Source organism: Sinohyriopsis cumingii, unplaced genomic scaffold (assembly GCF_028554795.1).
Source record: "Sinohyriopsis cumingii isolate HCF-2022 unplaced genomic scaffold, ASM2855479v2 utg001938l, whole genome shotgun sequence".
Taxonomy (NCBI): Eukaryota; Metazoa; Mollusca; class Bivalvia; order Unionida; family Unionidae; genus Sinohyriopsis; species Sinohyriopsis cumingii.
In genome coordinates this window covers 589,669-600,846 of record NW_028316086.1, presented here as the reverse complement: position 1 = coordinate 600,846, position 11,178 = coordinate 589,669, and the positions used below count along the sequence as shown (strand labels likewise).

The 11,178-nt window shown below is 40.9% G+C and overlaps 1 protein-coding gene across 2 annotated transcripts in view; it reads left to right on the top strand.

The window, feature by feature from the left end:
• The first annotated feature begins 1,303 nt into the window (after positions 1 to 1,303).
• The window catches only part of LOC149771355 (uncharacterized), a 43,706-nt gene continuing 33,831 nt past the window's right edge, over positions 1,304 to 11,178 (top strand). For both annotated transcript variants that reach the window (XM_089948565.1, XM_089948564.1), the window contains exon 1: positions 1,304 to 1,437. The gene's annotated coding sequence lies outside the window, so the exon portion shown is untranslated. The remainder of the gene's footprint in view (positions 1,438 to 11,178) is intronic.

The window sequence follows — 11,178 nt, the reverse complement described above, 5'->3', positions numbered from 1 at the left end:
AAATATATATGTTGAATTTTTGGGCCCCTACTTCAATACCAAACCCTCTCCCCGTATTACCGCGACCCCTGGAAAGTAGATGCGCCTCTGCATAAAATGATTGCAGCTTGATATCAGTTCAAATGAATTTATTCCTGAAACAGCTTACACAATACACATGCTGATTCAAACTGACACGAAAAGGTACGCTTAAAGCAGGCAGGTGTATGCAAGGGAAGTAACTCCATTTGGTCTGATACAGTTGAGTTTGGACCGTTTGATGTCTGCAACTATCTCCTTGTCAAATAGTGATTTCCTCACTTTACAAAACTTAAGGACAAAATTGTAAGCTGCACATAAATGATGCAGACCTCAGTGTGAAACATACGCAATATAGACATCCTTGATCTTTTCAATGTTACAGGACAAAAGATCCTCGACCAAAATGTAGACAGGAAGTAATTTCAAACTTCCTTTGTCATGAATTATCCAACATTGCGACCTATATTTTTCAATGCTTTTGAAGTCTTAAAATAGAATAATGTGTTGCTGTCCCTAGACACTAAACCATTATAATTCTTCTTGATTTGACAGCGACGGTATATTCACCCAAGGCAGTGTGTACTTATGACAAACAATGTCCTACAAATCGCTACGCAATCCTGTATTTTTTTTGTTTTGTTAGTATGCATTCATATAGTATGGTATGCATGAGCAGTTACCAGCAGCAGGTATGAATAAAAATAATTTTCGGAAGTGATGAAGGGAAGGAGTGGAGTGGCAAATATTAAAACAAAATACAAATCATATAGACGCTTCATACCTCAACTACCAAACAATGCACTCGCACGCTTGCACTCAAATATCACAAGTGTGCATGCACGCGTGTGTGTTTATGGAAAAGGTTTATTTTAAGCGTTAATTGATTTTCACATATAGTATAAGTTATATTAGCTATCATATTATATTTAAATTACACAAATCAGGTCACCCGTCCTTTTGAAAAAATTATCTTTGCATCTTTCTGAAAAAGTTAAAAGAGAGTTTCCAGGTGGACTAAACGTTTATAAACTACAGTTTATTGATCCTCTTACTGGGGCTTGGAATCTTCCAAATTTAGCAAGTAAGTTTTGAAATATAGGCTAGCAACTGGCTACTTGAGGTTTCTTTGCAGTGATAACACTTTGGTACAATAAAAACTCTCATTATTCCCAATATCGTATCCAATGATTTCGATGAAGCTATATCACGATTATCACGAGGAATATCAGCCAAAACTAAAATTATCCGGGCTATAAATTGTAGCAACAAAAGATAGCGGATATTTAACTCGTGACTTTCGATAGGGTTCCTAGAATAACCACTTAAAATTTCCATTTATTGCGGATGGGAGGACAGATAAGTGAGTGTCAATAAACATTTAAACTGTCGGCATTGCGTGGAAAGGTGCACATATAGGTGAGTAACATTAATCTCTCTCTCTCTCTCTGGTTGCAGTAGATACTGAAGTAAATAAGGGATGAATTTTGCGCGCTTGTCAGCAACTTGTTGCGCCCATTGTGGGACATGTTTTTTGTTGCCTGTGACAAAACTATCAGAAATTTCGCTCGTCGCCCTGGTTTCATTTTGAGATGAAGAAATCTGAATAATTACAAGGATGTAGTATATGCAAATATTAAGTATATTATTTATTTAGAAGTGAGTCAAATTTAAATATTTAGCACTTGGCGCCATTTCTATGTACACCGGCTGTTGTCCTCTCGTGGTGCAATATATTTATTGTGTTACGCTTGTGCATGATCAGCTCCATATACAAAATCGCAAGATTACTTCCACAGGATGGGGCAAAATGTTTGGAAATCGACCTAGTTATAGCGTTTGACTTGAACCAATTAAAACTTTAAGTATGGATGATAAATTAGAGTAAATTTATTTGGTTTACAAGATCTGCTGATATTGATTTCAAATACAAAACACGAGGTCTGTTCAATTCTTGATTGTACGATTGTATGCAGAGAGTGTATTGACTTTCTTGAAACAAGTCACTTAATACGATTAGTTTGGGGTGTACTATGGTTAGTCAAGTGTGGTATACCATAGTTAGTCAAGGAGGACTGCAAGTCTTTGATTGTCATGGTTTGCTTCAGAAGTTCTACTTAGATTCCTTTACCATTTATATTTGCTGAGCGCATCGGGTCGTTAGGCGTCAAAAGATTGGATAATATAAGAGAATGCATATGTACTGTGGTGGTTATATTAAAACAGTTCATAGTAGGCTCTAATGAGCCCTGTACCGACATGGTATAAATCTACATGATTTGCCGGACACACACACACCCACACACACACGCACACACACGTGAGCTCAGAGAGAGAGAGAGAGAGAGAGAGAGAGCGAGAGAGAGAAAGGGAGGGAGAGAGATAGATTATTACATAATACGCCATGTTCTAGCCACTCCTTTCAATGACTCATTGATGTTACCTGCATGTAACGCTCAAACTTCCCTATACTTTCTCTCCCCCATTTCAACACAACGTCCCAGATGTGTCATTTTCTACATGAATGATGCCATAAACTAAAACTGATATATTTCACTTCAAGCTTACCGATACTTTTATATTGTTCAGTTCAACATCTGCACGACAACGAAAACTTGATCAATGCGATAAATCATCTCACCCTTTAAAATGAAACATAATTAGTACAGTTTATTCCTGGTCAAAAAGCCAAAGTTATTTTCCCATGAATACTCTTATATCTGGTTTCGTTTTAATTATCTTCAATGCATACGTTCTCTAATCTCATGTTTTACCGATTGCAAGACAATTGTTGTATATTACAAATCGTTTCACAATCAATCTGAACTCTTAAATCGATTCTTTCTCGGTGCATTATGGTTTTTTCATAACTTTTACAATGATGACTTTTGAGACAGGTTCTTTTACCATTGGATGTAACAATATCATGCGATTTCAGATTAAATTCATCACAATGAACTGTTTTGACGTCATAGACTCTTACATTCTGTTAGACCTACTATCACACGGTTGGTATACCTTACCAATGTTGTATGCAGTTTAATAGTCTTGATAGGTTATCATGCTTCCATATAACTTTATGTAAATATCGTTGGCCCAAGTAAATCTATACAAGTTTTACGCAGTATTCTCCTTGCTAATTGAATGCAGCCGTTGGAATCTTCCTTACCCCTCCTTGTGGAAATGATTGTTAGCTATTACTATGATCATTTTGGCGGCTATGCATCGAATCGTTTGCCAAATAGCGCATTGAGGAAAAGGGGTTATTTCTGTCTGAATATGGCCAATGTACCTCACGGGGGTACGGTACAAAAAAAATTAAGGGTATCAATCAGTGGAATGAGGGCAGGGGGTAGTATATATGCCTGTACCAGGCACACCACCCTATGACATGCGTGGTTTAAATGTTATAGATGAGATTTAAATAGGAGCAATCACATTTACCTCTGAATGTTCTCCAACCACAGCATTGTTGGAAATCAGATAATGCATATGTTTGGTCATGAATACATGAAACTATGACCCGATTTCTGTGCAATACCTTTAGTCTAGACTTAGCACAGTTTCTGCTATCAAATAAACACTTATTCACATGAATATTCAACAACTGTAATGATGCTGTTTCTGCCATAGTGTGTCTTTATTAGTGGAACTGAGAAATACATTATGCAGAAATATTATAACGGTTCTCATTAACATCGATGTATATAGTGTATGGAACCTAACCTGAGTGAACCATGTCAACATACATAAATTGCAGTCAGAGATCCATTGCTGAGCAATGATGTCGTCTTTGTCAAATATTGTTTTGATTTTGGAAGGACTGCTGCGCTTTGAATTATAATTTGAAATATATAACTGTAAAATGTTAGTGGTTTTAGAACTGAGCATAATTAAATTATTTAGCATCTGTGACTATTGCTTTAATGGCAAGAATTGTAAGGCGCAGCCTCTGAACCAAATTAAGTGAAATTATTTCTTCTTTGTCTCTAAAACAATTCTATTAAAATAACAACTATGTAATACATAGAACCTTAAATGGGTAATGATTCAAAATTCTATTGATGAAACTTGTTGAATAATTTAAAGTTTTAGCCCGCCATGTCTCGACAAAGCTGGAACCTTTTCAGCTTCTTTAATAAATTCAATATTAAATTATTACCCATTTCATAAATTCAATATTGAATCAATACCCATATCATAAATTAAATAATAAATCATTGCCCTTTTCAGATACTCTTTCTTGCGGCAGATGAAATGGTATTTTAACTTTTATAAGTCTAATTTTAAAGGTTGCTTTTATTAAACGATGTAAAGAAAACAATTTTAGAGCCTTGCTCGGGTAAATATGAAGTTTTATGAACCATCAAACCCAGTGTGATTTTTCGGTCCATACAGACATTTGTTTATGTCATTTAAGGTAAAAAAAATTCTGTAATATAAGTAGTAAGTAGGGATACATTACGTACAATGGAAATTAGCATTACAGAGACCCCTGGGTCAGATTACGTACAATGGAAATTTAACATGGCGAAAAATCGTGGGTCAGATTACGTACAAGGGGAATTAACATGGGAATAAATCGTGGGTCACTTTACGTACAAGGGGAATTTAACATGGGGAATAGAGTTTGGGCTTGTTTAGGGACAAGGGGAATTGAATATGGGATTTTTTTTTTAAATTTAAAAAAGGGGTAGGCAATTGAAAAGTCATTCTCTTTTCGAGAAATATGGCTGGCCCTGAAAAGGGCCTTTGGGTTTATGTTAATGTATCCATTAAGATAAAGGGCACCGCATTGGTCTTCTTCTTGTCCTTAGGCTGCGTCTCACTGTTGGCCCGTAAATCAGGACTCTTTTGAGGCACCCTTGTCTTTCTACGTAGATCCTACGTATCCACAGACTGGTGTTTGTCCTGTGGACAACGGTCCACTTGGATCGGACATACATGGGTATGTCCGTCCGGAACATCATTGAAGACACAAGCGTAGAAGATTGCACATCGGTCCACATCTTGAAGCGACGAGAACAGGTGAATCAATGCAGTGAACTGCGCTTATTTATAGGTAGAGGAAGGATTGAAACGGATTGAGTTCATTCACCAATCCGAACACGCGTTACAAAATTCAGTCAGTCCGCATCCAATCCGAAGAGAGCAGTCTGTGACGTCACGTGGTCTATATAGATTCGTTAGCGCTTGTGTGCAGTCAATCTATGCGACAGTGATTCAATATGACGGAAACTCAGAAAACGATCCATTGGGGTGCACCAGCAGGGGAGACCGCCCAAGGGAACCCGGACTTACTTTCAGAAGAGGTGAATTGGGATTTTGTGGATTTTCTTACCTCGCAAGAATTTGTTCCAGAACCTTCGTTACCTTCTTCATTACCGCAAGTGGAGAATTTTAGACAGAGACAGAAAGAAGAATTGGAGAAATTTATACAACGACAAAAGGAAGCGGAACAAGCTTTTCTCCTACAGCAGCAAGAAGAAGAGGTAAGAAAAAAACAACAGCAACAACAGCAAGAAGAAGTAGCAGCAAAGAAACAAGAGGGTGAAAATCAAACGGTCACGGTACTGTTGGACATTTTAGCGGAGTTAAGAAGTCTGAAACAAATGTATCAGACTTCTTTATTACGACCGAAGAGAATACGACCTTCCCGAGCTAAACACGTTAACCCTGTGACTAAGCCTACCGTACCACCCTTAGTGATTTCAACCCAATCATCATCATCATCATCATTACGCAGTCCAGAAGTAGGCCTTGGCCGTGGCAAAGGCTTAAGGCAGTTAAAGTTGATTGCTTAAACTCACCCCTGCACCAAAATAAAAAGGTCCTTTTCAGGGCCACCCACATTTCTCGAAAAGAGATAGCCTTTCAATTTGCCAATAACTCAAAAAAAAAAAAATAGTTAACAGCCCATTTTACCCCTATAGTACGTGTCTTTGTATGAGTGCGTGAGTGTACGTTCTTATTTTAAAATCAAAACTCAAAGACACTTACCTTATATCATTAATTTATTCTTTTATCCATTTTTACAATCCAATTCACAATTCACAACACAACACTTTAATAAAAAGTTCATTGACTTCTTCTTTCTCCTTGTTTAGTCTCTCTGTTTTTTGAATTTCTTCACCGTTACACTCTTTTCCTCTTCTTCCTCCTCACTTTCTTCCCTTCTTCTTTTCTTCTCCTGTTTCTTTTTCTTCACCTGTCTGCTTTCTTCCTCTGAAAAATCCCTCTCTTCTTCCGAAGAATCCCTCTCTTCTTCTGAAGAATTTCTCTTTTCTTCTGACTCCTCTTGTTTCTTTTTTGGGCAATCTGGAGACCAATGTCCTTTTTCTTTACAATAATAACAGGTATCTTGACTTTTGTCTTTTTTAGCCCCTGTTTTTGTTCTTTTTTGACGGTCTGGACACTCTGAAGACCAATGCCCTTTCTTCTGACAGATATAGCAAGTATCTTGACTTTTATCTCGAAAGGAAGGAGAGTAGTCCGTGGGCTGGTCTGAAGAGAATTTTCTAATGACCCCTCGCAAAGCTCTGACGAAACGTTCGATTTGGTTAGTCTCTTCCATCGTTGTGCTCGGTTAGAGAGTGAAATGAATTGTGAAAGGACAAGACACACACCCTTTTATATACGCTGGTCTGCCATGACTATAAATTAGTCTATGGTGTTTACACTTGAGTCATTTGACGTTTTTCACTCAAGATGAAACGATCCTATTCATTCGAGAAGAAAGAAGAAGAAAGTAAGAGGCAGAAACGTGATCTATCGCCTCGTACCAGAGCTGAAATCTTGGCACAAATTCATGCCAGTGATTTTGAAGAGGACATGAGTGAACCAGAATCAAAACCCTCTAAACCAAGTTCGTCACCCTTAGTCAACCCTGAAAAATACTATTCCATTCGAGAGACGGAAAAGCGCTCCTCTAGAAAATTTAGAACCACGGCTTACACCTACACAGTGAATTTTAAAGATTTCAAGGCTGACGTACCATTGGAGAAAGCAGAAGGGTTTATCACCGAGATGTGGGATTCTTTGCTCACCTCACTCAAGCGACAATGTCAACCCAAAGAAGACGATCGCTTGACACTATCCATAGATCACGACAGCTTGAAATCCCCTGTCTGGATCGAGTTTAGCAGACCCGCAGAACTAACCCCTTCCAAAGTCATGGACAAGATTCAACACGTACAACAATCTAATGACCAGTTTGACATCACCGATGGTAAAGCCACACTGAAAATGGCCCACGTCTCTCCTCCTCAAGGGACTGGACGCAAAAGGATGTTATTGGTGGACGATCTTCGCAGCACCAAAAAGAGTCTCGTCCGAATTAACAACCCTCATGACCAGATGTGTTTAGCCCGTGCCATCGTGGTGGGACGAACCTATGCCAACACGAACGACACGGTAGAATGGAAAAGAACCTGGAACACTATTCAACGTTCCTATCGAGCCAAACAACGAAACGAAGCAGAACTCCTGTTGCAACAAGCTGGCCTGTCCAAAGACACACCCTGTGGCATTCCTGAGATGCAAAAATTGCAAGATGTCCTAGCTCCACGCTACACCTTGAAAGTGCACCCTCAAGAAATGCGCGGGCCTCTGTTGTTTCGAGGCCAAGATTTTAAGGACGGAAAATACATTCATGTTTATTATCACGATGACCATTTCGATACCATTACCACCATCACCGGATTCCTGGGATACGGTTATTATTGTGAGAAATGTGATTATGGTTATAACAATCGAGAGCAACACAAGCATTGTGGAATGAAATGCCCAGGATGTTTGGCCTCTCCACCCTGTCTCAGCGAAGAACCAGTGCCTTGTTCAACTTGTCTGCGCACGTTTGTCAGCCCTACCTGTTACCAACAACATTTGAAAACACAAGGTTCACAGAAGAAATGTGCTTGTCAACTTCTGAGATTGTGCCCTACCTGTGGACAAGGTATATGTACCAATACTGCCAAGGCACACGTATGTCGAGGAAAGAAAAAATGTCACATTTGTCACCACATCGTGGACTTGGAACATCAATGTTACGTGCAAAAATACCAACCCCCACCAGAGAAAGAGGACAGTTACAAGAAGAAAGGCAATTTCATCTTTTTCGATTTCGAATGCATGCAAGAGACCGGCATTCACATTCCTAATTTCTGCGTGGCTCATCGAGCGTGCGAAAAGTGCATTCAAGAACCTATCTTCATTCATTGCCCTCACTGCAGCAAGATTCCTGGAGGGCGTGAAAAAATCTTTCGGGGACAGAACACGTTAGCCGATTTTGCCCAATGGGTTTTAGACCCCATCGACAAGACGTGGAGCCAAGAGGACATCGAACGTTACGGAGATTGTCATCGTCATGCCACGGTGATGGCTCACAATTTCTCCGGATACGATGGACAGTTTCTTTTGAGGTACTGTACGGAACATGGCACCGAACGTCCTAAAGTCACTTTGAACGGAGCCAAAATCATTTTCATGCAAGTGGGACAAGTGCAGTTTAAAGATTCGATGAGCTATTTGGCCATGCCTTTGAGTCGAATGCCTAAAACGTTTGGAATGACAGAAATGGCTAAAGGGTACTTTCCACACTTTTTCAATACGGAAGCCAATCAACACGCCGTTCTACCCCATTTACCTGAGGCTCACTATTACGACCCCGACAACATGCGTACCGAACAACGAGAAGCTTTCTACGCTTGGTACCAGGCTCACGCCTCGGACCCTTTCGACTTTCAGGAAGAAATGCTAAAGTATTGTCGTTCCGACGTGGACATTTTACGGCGTTGCTGTGGAAAATTTCGAGAACTGTTCATGGAACACGGAAGGGTCGATCCTTTGAAAGAAGCTTGCACCATTGCCAAAGCGTGTTCCTTAGTGTATCGACAACGATTCATGCCTGAAAACATCTGTCATCAGTCCTCAAACGACCCACTATGTCAAACGTCAATACTCGGTCAAAGCCCTACGTTGGTTACATTACTTGTGCGACAAGGAAGACAAGTGGATTCAGCATGCCCGCAACGGAGGGGGTGAAAAGACCATCGGAACGTATTCGGTCGATGGCTGGGACTTAGAAAACCCCAAGATCGTGTACGAGTTTAACGGTTCCTTATTTCACGGATGTCCCGTCTGTTACCCTGACCGTAGCACTAAAAATCAGTTTTTACAACGAACCATGGAAGACTTGTACCAGGACACATGTCAGCGGCGTCTAAAGTTGGAACAGGAAGGATACCAAGTGGTGGAAATGTGGGAACACGAGTACGATCACCGTATGAAAACCGATCCCGAGTTTAAACGCCTCGTGGAAAGTTACCAGTTCATGGACCCGTTGAACCCGAGGGATAGTTTGTACGGAAGAAGGACCAATGCCACCTGTTTGCTGTACCAAGCCGACGAAGAGAAAGGAGAAGAAATCAAATACTTGGACGTGTGTTCACTGTATCCCTACGTGTGCAAATATTGTCGCTTTCCTGTAGGGCACCCGCAATTGCTGACGGAACACATCGACCTGAAAACATTCGACAATACGAAGGTTTGATCAAGTGTAAAGTTTTGCCTCTCACGAACCTATACCATCCCGTGTTACCTCACCATTGTCAAGGCAAACTGATGTTTCCCTTGTGCCGTACTTGTGCCGAAACGTGCAACCAAGACCAGCCTTGCCATCACACCCAGGAAGAACGTGCCTTGACGGGAACCTGGGTCAGCGTAGAATTGTTCAAAGCTCTGGACATGGGATACCAACTGTTAGAAGTGTACGAAATTTGTCACTTTCCCATGACACAACAATATCACAAGGGTGACCCCAGTCAGAAAGGCATTTTCGCCGACTACGTGGATGCCTTTTTGAAACTGAAGCAAGAAGCCAGCGGCTATCCTTCCTGGTGTCACACTCCCGAAGACCAAATAAAATTCAAAGACAAATACTATGAACAAGAAGGCATTACTTTAGACCACATCGAGAAAAACGAAGGCAGGCGATCGTTTGCCAAAGTGATGTTAAATTGCTTGTGGGGAAAAATGGCACAACGACCGTGTTTACCCAAGACGGAATATTTGACAGAACCTTCCCGCTACTTCCAGATGATTCACGACAAAACCAAATACATGAAACACGTGGACGTCGTTCGTGAGGATTTGATCTTGGTCAATTACGAAGAAGATCTGGACTTTGTACAAGACGACCCTTTTGGAAATGTCATCATTGCGGCTTACGTGACAGCTCATGCTACTTAAATTGTACGAAGCTTTAGAACTGTTAGGGGAAAGCGTCCTGTACTTTGACACGGACAGTTGCATTTACATCCATCACCCGAGTCAACAGCACCCTGACATCGAAGGAGACCGTTTAGGAGCCTGGACAGACGAGCATCCCGACGACAAGATTCTAAGTTTCGTCAGTGGCGGTCCCAAAAATTACGGCTAAGAATACCGGGACAAACAAGGAGAAGTGCACACGACGTGCAAAGTGAAAGGACTGACTCTGAATTATCGTACCAGTCGAGTAGTCAACTTTGGGGTATTGAAAGAAGCCTTGCAATCGGGAGAGGATGGAAACTTTAAAGTGACCACTCACCAACCGAACAAGATTGTACGTTTACCCACTCACCACATCGTCAGTCGGCCCTTGGAAAAAGTCTATCAAATCGTGTACCAGAAGCGAGTGCGACTTCCCAATCATTTCACCTTACCGTATGGACACGTCGGTATTGGTCTGTATATAAAAAAGGAACCCTAAGCAAGATCGATAGGTCATTGTGACTACCAAGACCGAGCGAACAAGATGAATACTTTCAGAGAAACACAAAACAAGTTGTTTAGAAAGGCACAATTCAAGTGTGAGGCTTCTGAAGTGGAATGCGATTGTGAGCCTTGCGATGGGTAGGATGCTGTACGTTGTGACCTGAGCGATGCCGTAAAGCATCATGGGAACTTTGTTCTTACGACCCCTATCATGGAAAGTGATGTTGTGCGTGTCAAACCTGAGGGATGCGAAAGTGATGCCTCTCGTCCTCTTGGACATTTTACTGGGTTTCGTTTTAAAGGGGAATGTTCACCTTCACGTCTACCCCCCTACGGATGTCATCCAGCCCTGAGCAAACTCCTGCCCATGTCACTCAACCCTCATCGAAACGAACCTGTGAAAGA